At 44.3% G+C, this 19,061-nt stretch overlaps 1 protein-coding gene across 1 annotated transcript in view; it reads right to left on the bottom strand.

The window, feature by feature from the left end:
• Positions 1 to 13,845, bottom strand: part of LOC143987526 (pre-mRNA-splicing regulator WTAP-like) — a 94,556-nt gene extending 80,711 nt beyond the window's left edge. The window contains exons 1-2 of the mRNA XM_077486309.1: positions 13,600 to 13,845; positions 8,513 to 8,611 (exon numbers count right to left, since the gene is read on the bottom strand). The gene's annotated coding sequence lies outside the window, so the exon portion shown is untranslated. The remainder of the gene's footprint in view (positions 1 to 8,512; positions 8,612 to 13,599) is intronic.
• Positions 13,846 to 19,061: the final 5,216 nt, after the last annotated feature.

The following is a 19,061-nucleotide window of genomic DNA, read 5'->3' as shown; positions in this document are numbered from 1 at the left end:
TATCGTGTGCACTCACAGACTGTTATCAGTTGGCTGGGGCGTTTGGCTTAAAAAAAATAAAAAATTGTTTTCAGCTGTAAAAAAGAAAAAAAAAAAAAAAAGAAAAAAAAAACGCAGTTTACCAGCTTTAAACGTTTTTAATTCATTGGAAAATAAATAAAACGCAAAAAAAAAAAAAAAAAAAACAAACAAACACAACACACATACACCAGTAGCTTTGCCATAATGGCCATTGCGCATGAAGCCTTAGGACAAACTAGAACATTGCCAGCACTCAAACATCAAGTGTCATGTGTATACATGAGAAGTGTGAAAAAGGAAAAAAAGAAAATATAACCACTGGCATGAACCAAAAAGTTTGTGGAATAAATTAATTTAAACTTTGGCGGTCCTGGAAAGGGTTTTTCCTTTTAGTCTCCTACAGATAGCCACAAAACTTGGGCTGGCCACACATACACACAGTCCTTTAGATTTATCAAAACCGTATAACATGGGGGTCAAGCCTAAACACCAATGTGTATGCAATCAGGCAGACCCTTGAACTACATAATTGAAGGTAAATCTAAAAGGAACCTGAATAAGAAAATTGTATAATGTATGGCCAGCCTTACACATAGAATTACTACCTCCTGGGAAATATATTCACATTATACATTGACGCATTTACAGTTTTTTGCAGCCAGGGAGAATTTCTCAGCTGCAGTAAATGGCATTGAAGAATCTCAAAAATCATTCTATTAATCATTTAAGAAAATACAATTACAGCATCATCAATACATGTGCCCTTTGTTCATTCACAAAGCTGAGTAGAAAGAAGCGGAATACACAGCTAAGGTCTTTAAAATACTGCAGCGTATATATGGCTAAAAAGCAAAATCATACTGATGTTCACACCATTTTAATTATTTCTAGTCTAATGCTATCACTCTTAAAAAGTAGAGTTCCACCCAAAAGTTTAACTTCACTTATTTGCTCCCTCCCCCTCTCCAGTGACACATTTGGCACCTTTCAGGGGGTAATGAGTACCCGTTTGACAGGTGCCCGTACACACTTTCGGCACCGTCCCTCACCTCCTTCCTCTACCGCTGGGCCAATTAGGAAGCGCAGCGCACTTCGTGCATGCACAGTAGGGACCCATCTGAAGCTGAAAGGCTTCACTGCCGGTTTCCTTTAGTGGAGATGGTGGCAGCAGCAACCGACAGCCAATCGGAAAATCGGCTGGGGTGCTGACATCGCAGGCTCCCTGGACAGGTAAGTGTTCATATATTAACTACTTGCCGACCAGCCACCGTTATACAGCGGCAGGTTGGCTCCCCTGCACGAATCGCTGTACGGCGGCCACTTTAAGGGGGTATAGGGGGAGCACGCGTGACCCGGCAGCTGATCCTCAGAGAGGCAGAAAGGGTAAAACAGACAGACTGTAAATTAGAGGCTATTTTTAGCTCTAATCGCTGTATAAATGTCAATGGTCCCAAAAGCGTCTGTTATGTCTGCCGCAATCCTGCTTAAAATTGATGATCACCGCCATTACTAGTATAACAAAAAAAAAAAAAAAAAAAAAAAAAAGGTTTATGATAGAGAATATCTCTCTCTCTCTCTCCATCCCCCATTTTGTAGAAGCTATAACCTTTGCGCAAACCAATCAATATACGCATATTGCGATTTTTTTTTTTACTAAAAAAATAAAATGTATAAGAATACATATTGGCCTAAACTGATGAAATTAGAATATTTTTTTTGGGATATTATAGCAAAAAGTTTATTTTTTTCAAAAAAATTGTTGCTTTGTTTATAGGGATGGAGATATATATATATATATATCTGCCTGGTTGGAACACGTCTCCAAACATGCTTTGCGATGATCCCCACACATTTCCTGGAACATGTGATTACTATGACTTGTGTGCAGGCACGGCTGTGTAAACGATACAGAGCCTGCCTTCTGAAATATAAAGAAGCTGAAAGGAGGAGTCTCCTGAGGCTGAGTCATTACAGGAATCGCTGCTTGCAGGTTGGCAACTGTTTTGAATTAAAGTGGAACTACACTGCTTCTGAGCACCACAAACCAAAAACACTATTTGATTCATTTTTTTTAACATTCAAAGCAAAACCAATGTCTAATTTTGCTGAGAAAAAAAAAAATAAACTCCACACACAAACAACAGCATTTCTAGCCATGGCCATCTTGAATAAGGGCAGATGGTTCATGTAGCATTTACTTCTTGGGAGCCATCTGTCCTTAGCTTAGGCATGCAGGAAGCAGGGTATGCTTAGCTGAGAAAGACCCTCCTCCCCTTCTGCAGACTCCTGGGATGTATGCCATCATTTGCCTATAGAAATCAGGAAGTAACTGAAGAAAATTTTACACTTTACAATTTGGCACTGCGTTGCTTTAACTGACAATTGGGCGGTCATGCAATGCTGTACCCAAACAAAATTTGCGTCTTTTTTCCACAAGTAGAGTTTTCTTTTTGTGGCATTTAACCACCTCGCGTTTTATTTTTTGCACTATAAACAAAAAAAAAAAAAGCCACAATTTTTTTTTTTTGCAAAAATCACAATAAGCATTATTATATACATTATAATGCACAAGCATTGATTAGTTTGCGCAAAAGTTATAGCGTCTACAAACCATGGGAAAGATTTATGATTTGTTTATTTTTTTACTAGTAATTGTGATGATCTGTAATTTTTAGCAGGACTACATTATTGCGGACAGGTCGGACATTTTTGGGACCACTGACATTTTATACAGCGATCAGTGCTATAAAATATGCACCGATTACTGTGTAAATGTCATTGGTAGTGAAGGGGTTAACACTAGGGGTCAATCAAGGCTTTAAATGTGTGTTCCCTATATGTGTTCTAACTGTGAGGGGATAGGATTGACCGGGGGAGGAGACATATCTTTGTTTCTACAAAGAGGAGACAAACGATATGTCTCCTCTCCCCTGACAGAACAGGGATTAGTTTGCACGCGCACATGCCACACAAAGGGCACGTGCCTCCGGTGGCTCTTAAAAGGGAACCCCGTGCCCATACAGGGTTTCGTGCAGCGGTGACATTTGTAAAGTACATGAGTCTGTCAGGAACCGGTTAAAAATCTATTTACTAATGCTGGTAGCATAAGGATTAAAAATAGTCAATGTTGACTGAGAGAATGAAGTTCCACTTTAACCACTTGCAGTCCGCCACCCCCCCCCCCCCCAGTCATTTCTGACGCTTACGATTCGATGCAACATACTGATGGGCCCCCACTCAACTATACCCTGGAGGACAACAGCGATGTCAAAATGTCACTTCCACCTCCGGCATTAAAAAGGGCTTTTTTTGTGGACAAAGTTTTTATAATTGCATTTAAGTGTAAAATGTGAGATCTGAGGTCTTTTTGACCCCAGATCTCACATTAAAGAGGCCTTGTCAGGCTCATTTGTTTATATTCGTTGTAAAAAGGAATAACTGATATAAAGACGCATACAGAAGTGAACGCATGCTCAAGTCGCACCCACATATGTAAAATGGTGATCAAACCACACTTAAGGTATCACTGCGATTGTTCGAGCGAGAGCAATAATTCTACCACAAGATCTCCTTTAACTCTAAACTGGTAACCTGTAGAAGCATTTAAAGAGTTGCCTATGGAGATTTTTAAGTACCATAGTTTGTCGCCATTCCAAGAGTGTGCGCAATTTTAAAAGCATGACATGCTAGGTGTCAAGTTACTCTGCGTAACATTTCATAAAACTTTTTTTTTTTTTAAATACAGTTTTCATTTTTTACATCCCCCCCCCCAAAAAAAAATTGCGTTTGTAAGACCAATACGCAAATATGATGCGACAAAATATTGCAACGATCTCCATTTTATTCTCTAGGGCAGTGATGGCGAACCTTGGCACCCCTGATGTTTTCAAACTACATTTCCCACGATGCTCAACTACACTGCAGAGTGCCAGGATTCCCCCCCCCCCGCCACCATTGTTTTTTTTTAATAAAATGCGGCTTGCTCCAGAGTCCCAATGTCCTAAACAAATTTGTAAGCACATCAACGTGCCTTTGTAAAGAAGAAGTATGGTCATGCTAAAGGCACATTACAGTTTTAAAACTAGAACCCTTTATCCACCTCTACCATAAATGTAAAAGTCAATTCACAATTACCACCCAGGTTGCCACTCCTAAAAAATGGAACCCTTGCCAGGCATCTAAAGCTATAAAGTTATAAACCATCAGCTTTTTGCCAGAGAAGGGGTTGTATATTTTCCTCTCCAGCAGCCCAGTCTCCTACCTCTCCCTCTGTTCCAGCACTGCAAACTTCCGAAAGACTCTTGGACACGCTCACAGGATTTTCAGATGTCTGCAACCCCTTTCATCACTGCTGATTTCTGTAGAGGCTGAGGAAAGAACCTCAACATGCAGCCAATAGCACAGACATTTAACACTAACAGAAGCATCCCAATGCTATAAAGGCTGCAGATCTGAAACAGAGGCTGTAGAAGACATGGGACACCAGAAAGGGGAGCAAGCCAACAGGTCACGTTTTCAGGATTTTCCTCAAATGAAAAAGCTGTGGTAATTACTAAGGCAGTAAAACTGATCAAATCACCTGTGCAAAACTAATGGAAAGCCAAAAAAAACAACAACAACGACCTGTTGGGGCGCCTTGAGGACTGCCGTCACTGCACTAGACAGGTAGGGAACGGAGGCCCATCTGTCTGTTTTTGGCAGACCGGATTGGATACAGGCAGGTGTAAACAATGGGTGGTCCAATCGATCCATTCATGTGAAAGATTGATGTAAATCTGTTTCAACGCTGACAAAACATTGGCAGCACCTCTCCTGCAAAGGGGCAGTTTTACAGGAAGAAATTGGAAAGTAATGGGAACGCATCAAATATCAGTGCGAGAGCAACTTAAAAAGAGAATTGTCAAAGAACTGTGCCAAAGATGGGGCACAATCCCTAAAAGAAGAAGTGTCGTAGTCACTCATTAGAAATCAGTCTCCCATCTGTACAAGTAGTGACAGATTCATGCAATTGTTGGTAAGGTGTATACTGTATGCTACAGGAATTGCCTCAGACAGAATTTGGATTGTGGCACAATATATGTGACAATTTACTTCACAATGGAAGAGGTCCTCCACTTTTTTTTAAATCAATTATATGGTGGCATTTCTTAAAGTGTAAAGTCCCAAAAAAAAAAAAAAAAAAAAAAAAAAGTTATACTTACCTCCTCTGTGCAGCTGGTTTTGCAGAGCCACCCCGACCCCCCCCCCCCCCCCCCTTCTCAGGTCCCTCTTAGCTTCTCCTGACCCCTTCCTCCCGTCGAGTGCCCCACAGCCAGCAGCTTGCTATGGGGGTACCCAAATCACAGGTCCGTGCGTCCATTCAGACACGAATCCCCGACCTGGTCCCACCCCCTCTCTCCCCTGATCGACTGACAGGCACGGGAGCCAAAGGCACCACTGTTGTGTCTCAGCCAATCAGGAAGAGAGTCCCGGATGGTTAAGACACTTGGACATCGTTGGAGAGAGATATGGGCTCAAGCAAGTAGCGAGTGCTGGGGAGGCTACTACAAACAGAAGGTTTTTATCTTATGCATTAAGATTAAAGGAAAAGGTTCTTTATAAATTTATCACAGGAACAAAATGTAAAAGTATCATAAGTACTAACAGATTGCCACGCACCTCCGACAGCTTTCATAAATGTATCGCAGGTCATTGACCTTGTTTACACCAGTGGCAGGGTCTATGGCTCCTTTAGGCTCCATGCACACTGGAGCTCATAAACTGCAGTTTTTATTGGAGTTTTGGGCATTTTTTTTTTTACTCCACTCTATGTTAGCCTATGTGTCCATGCACACATGGACGTTTTTTTAGCTTTAATGAGCAGTGGAGTTTATGGGCTTTTTTCTGAACGCCAGAAATTTGCATTCAAACTAGTGCCGTTTTTTCACCGTCAAAAAACACGCATAAAACGCGCGTTAGTGTAAAGCGTTCTATTTTTTCAATGCATTGTGGGATTTTTGGAGTGTCCTCTGTGTATTTTTATTAAAAACACCCATAAACGCTAGTCCAAAAAGCTGTTAAAAGCAGGTTTTTCAACCAGAGTTTTCTGCCAGCAATCTGGAGTCCAGAAAGAGCTTTTTTGAGCTTTAGTGTGCATGGAGCCTTACAGAACAAGCAGCAACTTCCTGGGATACTGCCTCCTCCGGCATTCCTTTTTTTGCATGCATTTACTATGCTGAAATATTGCGCTTGTGGCACAGTCCAACTGACAGGCGGTGCCACCTGTCAAACACAACATGCCAAATCAATTTTGCCTCAACCACAAAGGAAAGCATTGTGGGCAGTTTTTACCACCCCTTTGCTGCCTGTGTAATACAAGGCTATTCCAATAGGCAATAACACCAGACAATTAACACAAATGAATTGGGCCTCTTGTACATGGACATTCCAATGACTTATTGAGGTTAAAATGCAGGATCTTGCCAGCAGAAAAATCTGTGTCAGACGTTTTTTCACCATAATGCATAGGATGCATTAAGGTGAAAAAACACGAGGGCTTACAACTCCTTTAATGTGGTTCTAAACCCTAGAAATGAAATATGAACAGAGCATATTCCTCTATAGTGTGTACATGTCTCAATACAGAGCACCAAGTGTCATTTCTCTCAACTGCTTGGTTCCTCTGCTATCTGCATGAATCACTTCTGACAAGTTTTCCTGACAGCAATAGAAAAAAGGTGACATGGGAGGGACCTCCAGCTGATTGACAGCCTCAGCTCTGTTCCTGTGTGGAGAAGTGAAGGGGGCATCCCTTCCCCCATATCAGCTCTCCTCACTAAACTCTGCAGAGTAACTTCAGCTCCCCGCCCCGTTTTCTGAACTCTCAGACAAGCTTAAAGTGGTTGTAAACCCTCCCCCACAACTTTGTCCCATGTAAATCAGCACAAAAAGCCCTAATGAACACTGCTTGTAGATATCTCCTTACTTGCTTAGTATTGTTGTAATCCTTGTTCTGTAGAATGAAGTCACTGAGCATGCCCAGATCTCCCCTGATTTAAGGCACACTCTCTATGTCTTATCTTTCTGTTATCAGGACTTCCTAAGGCACAACACTGAACTCTGCTAATCAGAGCTTCATCCTACACACCATGTGACCTCACATACAGTCTACTTGGCCATTACTGCAGTCTTATCAACTGAAGCTGATAAGTCTGACAAAGGGAAACATTAGACATCAGCACAAGTAAATACTATGAAATAAACAAGTAAGCTATGAACAGGGAAGCAGGGTTGCCATAGAAACGTTGGATTGAGAAGGAGGCTTGGTTATAGTACAGGAAGTGCTCAATGTAAGGGCGGAAATACACTCCACTGTGGACTCAGAAAACAATATTTAAGATGGCGCTGCCTAACCCCTGGAAACAAGTTTTTTAAAGTTTCTTTAAACAGTAAGTAATATGCGATTTGGGCCGGATTACAGTGGCTATAGTCTGATAATGACTTATTATAATCGACTAAATGAAAAGCAGCATCAGAGTGGGAGAGTTGACTTCCTCTTTAATAATTCGGCACTTTTGAACGGGATATAGAGAAGACTGTAGATAAACATGTACAACGTATGTAGGAGGATTTGTTTCATCTCTGTGCGTTACCTGAAGCCAGTCACTTCACTGAGTACATGTAAGGGTTTACCAACCACTTCAATGAGTGGCCTCCAAAAATTACATGTGTGCGTTAATCATTCATTTCACTGTGGAAGCGCTCTTATTTATCTTCTCTCACTAATATATCACTATTTCTTTAAGAATGTGCCCCACAATAGTGTCATACAGTAAAAGCCCCAGAAACAAGAACTACGTGAATGTATCTCATGTGTGCCGACAATTACCATATTGCAGCATTTTGTTAGGAATTTGGGTCAAGGCTTCTGACTACATACACATCACCCAAAAACAAAAATGTAATTTATTGCAGCTAACCAATTACTAGATGTGGTGGCTGCATTTGTTTTTTTAGGTTTTTATTTTCCTTTATTTCACCTGGTGATCCTACTACTAAGTTTGCATCTGCCTTAGGCTGGATTCACACCTATGCAGCTTTAGTGCTTTCTGCATTTTGCAGATTTGCACTACAGTCCATTTAACATGGTGTCATATGGAACACGTTCTGTAGTGCAAATCTGAAAACTGCAAAAAAAAAAAAAAAATAAAAAAAAAAAAATTTTTTTTTAAAACTGCATAGGTGTGAATCCAGCCTTAAGGTATCTGCACTCTGGATGAAGTAGTAAAGCAAACACCTTTAGACAGCAGCATTGTTGGTGTGGGGAGAGGGTAGTGTTAGACTAGCAGATTTATGGACTTCACTAACAAATTGAAGCTGAACTCCAAACACACACTTTATATATGCAGCAGAAAACAGATTTAATCCATTGCTGGGAAAAGATTGAGAGTTACTAAACCCACAACAGTACAATCAGTCTGTATATGCAGTAAAGCATGCTTGTTATACTCACTGTGGAACCTAAGGGGTGAATCCTCCGCATTGTATAAAAAGGCTGTTTGATCCTGTCTTCTCTGATCCTCCCCTTCTTTTACTGTCCCCAATCCATCTGCTGATAAGACAGAGCCTTTGGAGTCACTCTGCACATGCTCAGTTTGGCGTTTATTGCTAGAAAGTTATTTTTTCTCTTCTGAGGATGCATGTGATCAGCAAAGGGCCAATCAGCACTGTCCAGACAGAGGGTCAGGGGTCATGCAGCCTCATAGAACAGTAAGAGTAGAAAGCAAACTCTTCCTACAAGCTTTAACCAAACACTGATAGAAGTCACAAGACTGCTATATACTGCTGATAAGAAAAGTTATTTAGCAGTTTATATTTACTAAAATAAATGCATTTCCATGTACAGTGGGAGTCCAGATGTAGTGAATGCAGGGTCCTGGGTTTAGTAACACTTTAAACAAAAGTTGACCACTGTAATCACCCGTCAGTATAATGCAGTTGGTCTCCAAACTTTAACTGCTACTTTTGCTGGACAGTTTGCGCTTTTAAAGAAAGTTTAAAATTAACTAAGGCCTTGTTTACACCTGCTTTCAATTTTGAAGTGCAATCCACATTTGGAACACTCTTTAGAGAGAGGAAAAAAGAAATAGGTGGTGAGGGGGCATTGAATCACTAGCTACCTACCGGTTTTAACCCCTTTAGTACTGGACAACTGCATCATAGCCATGAGTGGTTGTAGCGTTGCCTCGTCTCCTTGAATGGGTCATGCTCAGTGGGCGGTACCACCCGCCAAGCAGGACAGAGTTATAATTCCTGCCGTGGCATGTATACATCACCGGCCACTGATCAGCAGCAAAAAAAAGGGGAGCAGTTGATGGGATGTAAAAAAAGTGGCTCCACCGTGAGATTTTACTGCCACCCCCCACCCCCCCCCCCCCCCCAATTGCAAGTGTAAACGAGCCCTTATTGGCTATGTGAAAATAAAGGAAAAAGATAACTAAAAAAAGCCACTACATCTAAGAATTGTTAAGCTGTAGTATATAATAAATTGCTTTTGAGTTGAATACCACTTTAAAGCTCAACTCCAGATGGCATCCATCTCATTGGACCCAACCTACTGAAAGCAGGCACAGTTTAAAAAAGTGACTAAATTACTTAAGTTTTGCTTAAACTCTGTATTAATTTAAAACAATCTGACTTTACCCAACAGAGACTATTAAAAGGTCTTGCCTGTAGGCACCTCTAAAATAGCTTGAGCCCTTTTAGAAAGTACCCGCATCAGTTTAAAGCGGTTCTGCACACAATTTTCCTAGTTAAGCTCACTGGTTTCCAAATCCCGCCCAGAGTGCTCAATGGACATTTTTTATTGAGCGTACCTTTAGATCGGTGGCCTTGTGTATATTCCCTTTGTTATCTGGCTGCAGCTGTGGGCGGGGATTTTGCGGGTATCCGCATCATTTCCTGTCCCTGCCGCACTGTCTCCTGGGATCTCGTGTCATTCATCCTAGGAGTCGGTGGAGAGCCGGCACGAAATCTTGCGGGATTTCAACTGACGTGATGCTTCACATCACAACGGGGGCGGGAACATCCCAAGATGCCACCCGTTGTGATGGCAACAAAGAAGTTTACATCGCTCGGCACAGTTACCACTAAGCATGCGCGGGAACCAGCAAGGAATGCTGGTACATCCACTGTAAGGTGGTTATTGCTTGTGGGATTCAAATGCTCACAAGCAAGATGAAAACTGATGTGCATTATTTTTATAAATGAAGATTTGACAGAAAAACGGACCTGGATACCGGAAAGGAACACTAAAAGCGAGTCTAACTTTAGAAAGATAGTAATTTTAAACTGTACAAAAAAGAAATCGTGTGTGCAGATCCGCTTTAAGCTGATAATGTCATTCGTGCATTCACAGAACACGGAGTGCGCTGCAGACCCAGAGAGTGCCTTGCCAACTACTGTGCACATGCATTGGAGTCACATCACTGCAGCCTGGCCAAACGGGCACACAACACAAAGCTGGAAGAGAGAAGTGAAGATGAATGCTCCTACAGCCATGACACTGCATTACTGGAGGGCTGCACTTGTAGGGTAGGGGCTCAATTACACTTGCTTCAAAAATGGCTTTGGACCCACTTTTTTAAAGCTCTCTGAATGTCAGTCGAATCTTCTGTCACTAAATAAAATGGTTAGCCTACAGTCCTTTTTATACCTTGTGTTTGCTTTGCTTTAAAAATTATACCCCATGTTGCTTTAGTGCCGCTTCAAAGCGTCTTCAAAGCCTGCACCTTCAGCTTTTGAGAGGCTTTTATTCAGCTTTTGCTGCACTATGTTTTGGAGAAATTGCAGGTATGAGATATCAATATGCACACGCAGGGCATCTGCCAGGCTTCATTAAGGGCTCATTTACACTTTGGCTTCAACACACATTAAAGGGGTTGTAAACCTTTGTGTTTTTTTCACCTTAATGCATCCTATGCATTAGGGGGAAAAAAAAAAAAAACACCTTGCAGCGACCAGCCCCCCAGTTTTACTTACCTGAGCTCCTTATTTCCGTTGGTGAAGACGCACTCTCCCTCGGGGTCCCGGATCTTGATAGCAGCGCAGGCCATTGGCTCCCACTGCTGTCAATCAAATCCAGTAATGTGGGCGCCGGGGCCAAGTCCAGCATTCGTGTCTATGGGCGCAAATGCTGGACCAGGGAGCGCACCTGCAAGGAGCAATTCTCCGGGGGTGAGCCACAAGAGCCAAAAAACGAGCTGCACAGTGGAGGCAAGCAAGTTATAAGAAAAAAAAAAAAAAAAAAAAAAAAAAAAAAGAGCCTTTACAATCACTTTAACCACTTCAGCCCTGGAAGATTTGGCAGCTCAATGGAGCAGGCCATTTTTTGCGATACAGCACTGAGTCCCTTTAACTGAAAACTGCATGGTCGTGTGACGCTGTACCCAAACTGTCCTTTTTTTCACACAAATAGGAGCTTTCTTTTGGTGGTATTTGATTACTTCAGTTTAAATTTTTTGCACTAAGAAGAACAACAATTTTGGGGGAAAAAAATAAACAAAAAGGAACACACACACACCACAATATCTTTTGCTATAATAAATATCCCTTTTTTCTTATAATTTTTTCCTCAGTTTATGCCGATATGTATTCTTCTACATACTTTTGGGGAAAAAATAAATAAATAATTTGCAATAAGCGATAGTGATTGGCTTGCGCAAAAGTCTATATACTCAATATGAACACACAATATGTCACCTCTCCCCTGAGAGAACCGGGATTTGTGTATTTACACACACACATCCGCGTGTGCTTGTGTGTCATACCTGCAATTTCTCCAAAGTGAAGCTAAAGCTGAATTTAAGACTCTCAAAAGCTGAAGGTGCTTCTAATAAGCTTTGCCATAGACTTCAATGGAGGATTTAAAGACGCTTTGAAGCACCACTAAAGCGACATGGGGTATCATTTTTGAAGTGAAGCAACACAAAGGTGTAAACAGGACTGCAAGCTAAACATTTTATTCATTGACATGAGCTTTAACTGGCATTAAGAGAGCTTTACCGAAGCCTGATGTCTGAAGCCTTGTTTTGGAGCAAATGTAAACTAGCCCTAAAGTGCCTACCGCTTCAACATGCTTTTTTATGATCCGTTATTGATGCTTCGGCGCTGCTCTTTTGAAGCTTGGCAGATGCCGTGTGTTTGCGTGTGTGTTGATATCTCATACCTGCAACATCTCCAAAGCTAAAATTAAAGCCTCTCAAAAGCTGCAGGTGCTTCGCCATAGACGTCTGGAGGCTTTGAAGCACCACTAAAGTGACATGGGGTATCATTTTTGAACCAAGTCAGAAGCAAAGCAAAAGCAAGGTGTAAACAGGACTGTAAGCTAATCACGTTATTTAGTGACAGGATCTTTGATTGGCATTAAGAGCTTTCAAAAAAAAAAAAACTGTGTCTGAAGCCCTGTTTTAAAGCAAGTGTAAACAAGCCCTAAAGCACGATCAAAAACACATGTGGAAGCAGTAGGCACTATAACCCTGGTTCACATTGAAGGTTCCTTGAAATCATACTACTTCACTTGAAGTAGTGCGATTTCGAAGTAGAAGGGTCAACGCGACTTTGCGCACAGATGTCTATTGAAGTCACACCTGAAAATCGGGAAAAGAAGCGCAGGAACTACTTTTGCTAATCAGTGCAGCAAAGGCGGTGTTGCACCGATCTGGACGGTGCCATTACCGGCAATAGGCTGCGAATTATCATGCGATCGGACCTGTCAAACCCCTTCAATGTGAACGAGGGCTGAATGTGTGTTGAAGTGGATATGAGCCCCAAGTCTACCCATAATATGTGGTGCATACTAGCCCATTATGCCATTCACCTGCAGAGGGACTAGTGTTTTTTTGTTTAATTGCTGCTTCAAGTTGGTCGTACACGATAGAAATTTCAGCCAGTTCCTGGGGAAATTTTCTCAGCGAGTGGCCCTGTGCCCTGCCTCTCACCCAACTGAAAAGTCGAAAAAGCTGAGCGAAAAGTGTCGCTTCATCTGTGGATGTATCCAATCAGATGCAGCCACTGTTCTGGTGTCAGAATACAGCAGGCACAGCGTAAGATTCCACCATCCCTGCTATAACGAGGATGGAGGACTCTGTCCGCCCCCCCCAATTCACTTCCTAGGCAGAACGAAAGAAAACGATTGGCGTATCCCCAACGTTGCTGAACATCCCCATACCATGTGTGTCTCCTATGGTGGGGCGCTGACAGGTTTACACCTCGCATGACAGGGCCTCTTTATTATAAATAGCAGCTTCAGGTTAACTATGAACTTTCAAAATGTCTCCTGAGGAGAGCTGGGAAGGAGCTGTGTGTGGAGATGACCTGTATGAGGAAACCAAGGCTTTCCCCTGACAATTGTGAGGTAAAGCATGTAGTGCTGGTACAGCAGCTCAGCCATCTTAGCGAAGTGAACAGTACACATGTCTCCAGCAAGGACTATGGGAGGTCACCTCCGCTGTAATGTCTGCTCCGCCATGTTCACCCAGCGCTCATTCCCCTCTCTCAGCCCGCCATAGAGCCACAAACGTCCTCAGCGCGGCCTCTTACCTAGAGCGGGAGCTGCGCAACCCGAGCGGCTACGGCTCCTCACAGCGCCCGTGCAACACACCGGATGGAAGCGGCTGGGGAAATCCTCCTCAGAGTCGCTTAATGGCTCCAACACCACAGATATACGCTTCTAAGGCTCTCTTCTCTTTGGCGCTTTTCTTGTACTCCCCGTCCTCTTCCTTCGTACTCTTCTTTCTCTGTGCTTCCCCAACACAAAATGGCGGCGGAGGAGGAAATGAGTGAAAGGCCGGCCTCCATGTTAGCCACAAACACACCCCCACAGCGCTCACACCCTCAGCACACTGTGAACGGCTCTCCTGGCCTGCAGCTCTGTAAGGGAACCCTATGATGAGGGAACGCCATGACTGACTACATTGTAAACAGTGCTAGATGCCTGCTTGTGATGTGGAACTACTCGCTGAGCCCTTTCACACTGAGGCGCTTTTCAAGTGCTTTGGCACAAAAAAAAAAACACCTGAAAAGCTCTCGAAAACCTATTTCTATTAGGCTGCTTTAACACTGAGTCGCTATATAAAAATAGCGCCTGTAAAGACCCCCCTCCTCTGCTTTCACACTGGGGCCGTGTGCTTGCAGAACGGTAAAAAAAAGTCCGGCAAGCAGCGTCTTTGCAGCGCTGTATACACCACTCCTAAAGCGCCCCTGCCCATGGAAATCAATGGGCAGCGATTTGCGGCCGGTATTAACAGTTTTTTGGCTGATAGCGGGGGTTAAAAAGGAAGTAAACTCTGATGGGTTTACTTCCTCTTTGATTCCCTGCAAAGGTAAAGCATAATGGACTACTATGCATCGCATAGTAGTCCATTGTGTGTCACTTACCTGACACAGGAGCCAGCGAAGTCACCGCTGTCCCTTGTAGTCCGGAGCCTCCATCTTCTTGGTGGGTCTCGCTGCTCCGGCGCTGTCATTCGTCAGAGCCGCGATAACGTCACTCCCACGCCGCCACTCGCGACATATCACCGTTAACTGCGGCACGCTCAGTGCGCCTGCTTGCAGCTGTCTACGGCGCATGCGCCGTAGACAGCGGTGCCTGTCTTTCGGCAAATATCTCCTAAACCATGTAGGTTTAGGAGATATTTCTTGGACCCACAGGTAAGCCTTAATCTAGGCTTACCTGTAGGTCAAAGTGGTTTGTAAGGGTTTACAACCACTTTAAAAGCGTCACGCTAGCGGCCTAAAAAGCCCCAGTGTGTAAGTACTCTTAAAATCAAATGCTTTCACACTGGGGCTAGCAGGGAGGTGAAAAAGCTCCCCTCTATTGAAATAAGTGGCAAGCGCACCTGTAAAGCGATTCAAAATGGTTCTTGAAGCAGTTTTTGGGTCATGTGACCTTCAAAAAAAGAGCACACCGCTTGCGCTTGAAAAGCTCTCAGCGTTTTAGGGTCAGTTTTCAAGCGCCTCAGTGTTAAAGGGCTCTAAGGAGGAAGCTGACAGAAGAGTCACAAGTGCATTGTTTTCTAGATGTTTTGGGCCATTATTTGACTGGAAATTATCTTGCACTTAGACTAAGGTGACCAGATTTTTAAAATGAAATCCGGGGACATTTTTTTTTTATTACTAGTAATAGCAGCAATCAGCAACTCATAGCGGGATTGCGGTGGACAAATCAGACACTAAGTGACACTTTGTGGAAACCAGTAACATTAATACAGTGATCAGTGCTAACAATATGTACTGTCACTGTACTAATCACACTGGCTGGGAAGGGGATAACATCTAGGGCAATTAATAGGTTAAATGTGTGCCTAACAAGTGTTTTCTCACTGTGGGGGGACATGCTTTTTTTTTTGCAGGAACACAGGATCAATTTCTTCCACACTGACAGAATGGTGAACTGCCTTGTTTACATAGGCAGACCACTAGGCGAGTCCACCGGATCTGCTGATTGTCTCTGACACACAGGAATGCAGGATCACGTATATAAGTGATCCTGCCCAGTGCGACCATCCTGTAGCAGTAAATCTGCTATCAGGCGATTGGAAACTGGTTAAGATCATCAGCTTTATGATAACTCACAGGCAGCGGGCACTCTATCATGGCTTTGACTGGCTCTGTCACAGTTTGTCACATACCATGGCTGCTGGGTGCTGATTTTGTTAACTTCTGACCAATAAGTGCCGCTGCCTGTGAGTTCTGATACCATCCATTATGCCAGAGAGACAGACAGTGCAATATAGTCTATTCACAGACACCCCCAAGGCACACCTGTGTTGAAGCCTTGAAGGCACTGGCAGCCCCACGATTGGATCTGCTTCCCCTCTATTCCTGCTGCTGGACATCATCAGCTCAGCTGCCTCTCTATGCCCGTCGCCACCTCCGCCTGCCTCACAGCCTCTCAGGTCTCACTCTCCGGGCCCCGGCTACTACTTGGTGGGGAGCGGAGGAAAATGACTCTCCCGGGGAAGGCAAGGAGATAAGCAGGCAGGCGGCTGGCCGGGATTTGAGCCAAGACAGAAGAACATGTGAGCGGAGCTGAATGGGCATGTGCCGGAAACTGAAGAAATAGTCCATCCGCTCTGACTAACACATCATCATGAGAAAGGGACACAGATCATGGATAAAATACACCCCCTAAGCTAGTAGTAGCGGGGGTGTGTAATTCAGATTTTTTTTTTTAATTCTGCACTGACTGTCTTTGAAAATTGCCCCAGTGCCTGTTGAAGTCAAATCCAGGGACAAAACCGGGGACAGACTTGGTCCTCAATCCGGGGCCTGTCCCCTGAAACCAGGGACATCTGGTCACCCTAACTTAGACCCCTTTCACACTGGGGAGGTTTTTAGGCGCTGGAAATAGCCTCTTCTAAGCGCCTGAAAAGTGCCTCCCATTCATTCCAGTGTGACCTTCTGAAAAGTCCTGCAAGCAGCATCTTTAGGGTAGGTTGGGAGCATTGTATTTAGCGCTCCTAAAACACCCTGCCCGTTGGAAGGAATGGGCAGGACTTCCGAAGTGCCACAACACAGGAGTTTTTAACCCCTTCTTTGGAGCTAAAAATGCCCTGCTAGTGGCCGAAAAGCACTGCTTAAACAGCGGTAAAGCACCGCTAAAACGAGCGGCGCTTTACTTCGGCTGCGGTCCCAGTGTGAAAGGGGGCTCTTCACACTAGCAGTTGTGGTGGTTCTAAAACCCTGTGATTGAGCTGCACTTTCACCCCCCCAGCAAACATTACCCCTTTTTGCTGCAGTGGCCAGGGGTGTACACGTGCGACATTGTGGCCGTCATTTTTGAGCACTCCACCACTGTTTGCAATGCATGCAGTTTTGGTGCGCCAGTACGGGAAGCAAAGGGTTGAAGCAGGTGGAAAGGAGGGGATAAGGCGCCTCCTCACCACTTGTCAAATGCTGTGTTAATCCACACTGGAACATTGTGTGGGATACCTGTATTATGTGTGTTTCCCAAACCACATTTAAAATGCACTATATCTGCAGCGTGTGTCAGTGTAAAGTTAATGACACCCCAAACGCAGATTGCAAATGCAGTGCCTTTGCGTGCATCAAATCCCATGATACCATGTGATTGGATGAGGTGCTTTTTAAATAGTAGTGAATGCACTACTTTGTCCGCGTTCTGTTACGATTTCAGCCAATTCAAATGAATACGCTGCAAAATCACACCATGCAGGAACGCGTTTCACATTGCTGTGCAATTCCGGTGTGAGCTGGTACTTAAAGCGGAGTTCCAGCCTGTATTAACCACTTGACCACTGGGCACTTAAAGTGGAGGGCCACCCTGAAAAACAAAAGTACATTAACCACTTGCTTACTGGGCACTTAAACCCCCCTCAGTCCCAGACCAATTTTCAGCTTTCAGCGCTGATGCACTTTGAATGACAATTGCGCGGGCATACAACACTGTACCCAAATGAAATTTTTATCATTTTTTTCCCACAAATAGAGCTTTCTTTTGGTGGTATTTAGTTACAGCTCGGAGTTTTATTTTTTGCTAAACAAACAAAAAAAGATGCAAAAAAAAAAAAAAAAATCATGTTTTAATAGTTTGTTATAAAATTTTGCAAACGGGTCATTTTTCTCCTTCATTGAAGTGCGCTGATAAGGCGGCACTGATAGGCTGCATTGGTGGGCACTGATGGGCTGCATTGGTGGGCACTGATGGGCTGCATTGGTGGGCACTGATAGGCTGCATTGGTGGGCACTGATAGGCTGCACTGGTGGGCACTGATAGGCATAGTTAAGGCGGCACTAATAGGCACAGATAAGGCGGCACCGATGGGCACAGATAAGGCGGCACTGATGGGCAAAGATGGGCACAGATAAGATGACACGGATGGGTGGCACGGATAAGTGGCACGGATGGGTGGCACGGATGGGCACTGATAAGTACCACAGATAGATGGGACTGATGGGCACTGATAGGTGGCACTGATAGGTGGCTCTGATAGGTGGCACTGCTGGGCACTGATGGGCGGCACTGCTGGGCACTGATGGGCGGCACTGGGGTGCAGCACCTTTGAGGCAGATTGGGTGGCACTGTGGGTGGCACTGTGGGTGGCACTGTGGGCACTATGGGCACAGACGGGGGGCACTTACTTTTACTTTTAGTTATACTTCAGGATGGCACTGCGGGAGGCAGGTGGGCACTGGCAGGTGGCATGTGGTGCCTTGCATTGCTGGCCGTGATCGGGACTGATGTCCCGATCACGGCCGCCGGTGATCGGCTTTTTTTTTTTCTCCTCGCGCTGTCAGCGCGAGGAGGAATAATAGCCGATTACCGGCTCCGTTCTATCACATGATCAGCTGTCATTGGCTGACAGCTGATCACGTGATAAGGGGTCGGGATCGACCCCTTGCACGGATCGGTGATCAGGCGAGTCTCATAGACTCGCCGATCACAGAGCGTGCCGCGCGCGCCCCTCAGGGGGCACGCAGGCCGCTCGTAACCGGGACGACGTCAATAGACGTAGTCCCGGAAATCTAGGTCCGCGCTAATGCCGTCATTCGGCAATAGCGCGGTACCCAAGTGGTTAAAAATGAGCAAAAAATTTGAAAAAAAAAAAATGGAAATTTTTTTTTTAAAACTTGCCAGAAATGCCTGTTGCTAGGCATATCGTCCTAATCTCCCTCTTCCTCCCCCGCGGTGATGTTCTGTCTTCTTTCCTCCGTGCGGCGTCTTGAAGGTAAATGGGTCACGCTGTGTTCTGGGAACTGTGTGTCCCAGAACACAGCGTGCCCCATTCACAAAGCGCAGCGCGACTCGCGCATACGCAGTAGGAAACGGGCAGTGAAGCCGCAAGGCTCCACTGCCTGTTTCCCTTAGTTGAAATGGTGGCGACGGGACCCGAGAGCCAAGGGACGGGTCGGCCTCGGGTGGCCGACATTGCGGGCGCCCTGGACAGGTAAGTCTGCTTATTAAAAGTCAGCAGCTACAGTGTTTGCAGCTGCTGACTTTTAATTTTTTTTTTTTTAAAGCTGGCCCTCCTCTTTAAACA

Source organism: Lithobates pipiens, unplaced genomic scaffold (assembly GCF_037356315.1).
Source record: "Lithobates pipiens isolate NorthernLeopardFrog02 unplaced genomic scaffold, aLitPip1_a1.2 Scaffold_18, whole genome shotgun sequence".
Lineage (NCBI taxonomy): Eukaryota > Metazoa > Chordata > Amphibia > Anura > Ranidae > Lithobates > Lithobates pipiens.
The sequence above is the reverse complement of the archived record's forward strand: the minus strand, read 5'-3'. Positions and strand labels throughout refer to the sequence as shown.